Source organism: Sinocyclocheilus grahami, unplaced genomic scaffold (assembly GCF_001515645.1).
Source record: "Sinocyclocheilus grahami isolate Dianchi unplaced genomic scaffold, SAMN03320097.WGS_v1.1 scaffold297.1, whole genome shotgun sequence".
Classification (NCBI taxonomy): Eukaryota; Metazoa; Chordata; class Actinopteri; order Cypriniformes; family Cyprinidae; genus Sinocyclocheilus; species Sinocyclocheilus grahami.
Genome location: NW_015505476.1, coordinates 24,535 through 26,385, shown reverse-complemented (window position 1 = coordinate 26,385; position 1,851 = coordinate 24,535). Strand labels below are relative to the sequence as shown.

At 56.3% G+C, this 1,851-nt stretch overlaps 1 long non-coding RNA gene across 1 annotated transcript in view; it reads right to left on the bottom strand.

Moving 5' to 3' along the window:
- Positions 1–1,112: 1,112 nt before the first annotated feature.
- The window catches only part of LOC107601031 (uncharacterized), a 15,899-nt gene continuing 15,160 nt past the window's right edge, over positions 1,113–1,851 (bottom strand). The window contains exon 3 of the long non-coding RNA XR_001610874.1: positions 1,113–1,122. This is a non-coding gene — a long non-coding RNA (uncharacterized lncRNA). The remainder of the gene's footprint in view (positions 1,123–1,851) is intronic.

Sequence of the window (1,851 nt, the reverse complement as noted above, 5' to 3'; positions counted from 1 at the left end):
GCGTCCCGAACCCTCAAGGTTGGACGATTGGTTTCTCGGGGTGGCGCGCGCTGGTTCTCAGGGCCCCGCTCCAGTGCCTTTCTTCCCGGAGGTGCATGATGAGATCGCTGGGTCATGGACGGCACCTTTCACTGCCAGAAACCGGCCCAGTGGCTCATCCTCCCTCACCACCCTTGATGGGGGTCCAGCGCGGGGGTACGTGGGAGTTCCCCAGGTGGAGCGGTCTGTTGCGATGCAGTTGTGTCCAAATGCCGCTACCACTTGGCAGGGCAAACTGTTGCTCCCCTCCCGGGCCTGTAGGCACTCGTCGGCCTTGATCGGCAGTGCTTATATGGCCTGTGGAGAAGCTGTGTCCGCCTTACACGCTTCGGTGCTATTGCAAGTGCACCAGGCTAAGGCACTGAGGGACTTGCACGAGGGTGGTCACGACCCGGAAGTTCTCAAAGAACTCTGCACCGCGACGGACCTCGCGCTACGAGCGACGAAGGTTACGGCGCGGTCTCTGGGTCATGCGATGTCCCCTGGAGGAGGGCCGGGCGGAGAATCTTTTGTTTCCTTTTTTCTGCCACTGACCTCGCGGTCATTGGTACCCAAATACTCGACAAAAGAGCAATTTCTTCTATCTCTGGGTTCCCTGAGGGGATGGGGGGTTGTGGACAATCCAGAGCCGTATCACACTCACCCTCCTCTCTCGCCGGTGAGCAGCAGTGGGCGGATCGGGAGGAAGAACCCTTGAAATAATGCTGTTAAATGGTAAAATAATATATTTTCTAAAAATACAGTATATGATTGTTTTTGTGCATGTATGTACGTATATATATTAAACTGATTAAAATATTAATAAAAACTGTAATATGTATGTGTGTGTGTATATATATAAATGTAACCCACGCACCCTCGGCTCAAATGCAGGTCAGTGTTACACACACCCAGACCATGCCTCGGACTGGCTACGAGACACCCGGGCCGGGTCCCTGCGTTCTTCCGCGCTGCCCCACTGCGGGTACGCCTGTAGTTCCGTTGACGCCACTTACGTGGTGTCCTGGATGCATTTTCGGTCAACGATTTGTGCCTAGAGTTTGGGCCGGCTGATTCCCAGGTAACCCTGAGGCCCCGGCCCGGCTATGTGGCCAAGGTTCCCGCTACTCCCTTCAGGGATCAGGTGGTGAACCTCCAAGCGCTACCCTCGGAGGAGGCAGACCCAGCCCTAGTTTTGCTCTGTCCCGTCCGAGTCTTACGGTGCTACGTTGACCGGACCAAAGCGTCAGGACCTCAGACCAGCTCTTTGTCTGTCACGGAGGACGGCAGAAGGGGAATGCCATCTCTAAGCAGAGGATGGCCCACTGGATAGTGGATGCCATCTCCCTGGCTTATCAGGCACAGGGTGTGCCCTGCCCGTTCAGGTTGCGAGCTCACTCAACTAGAAGTGTTGCATCCTCCTGGGCACTGGCTCGTGGTGCCTCACTGGCGGATATCTGTAGAGCTGTGGGCTGGGCGACCCCTAACACGTTCGCTAGATTCCATAACTTTCGTGTGGATCCGGTATCCTCCTGTGTTCTCACCTCAGACGGGTAAGTCCTCTTGTGCAAGCCCTGGCCTTCGCCAAAAAGTAGGGGCGCAGGTGGCTTCCACAGGACACTGGAAGGGGCAGTAGCTGTGGCCTTTTGGTAGGATCCCAATTTCGTCTGTCATCCGACGTGACGTTGAGAGTGACCGACTGAAAGGGAACTTCTCGGTTATGTATGGTAACCCTCGTTCCCTGAAGGAGGGAACGGAGACGTCCCGTTGCCACAGCTCCTGTACAACCGCTGAGTGGCCGGGTCACCGGCTCGGCCCCCCAGCGGAAACCCG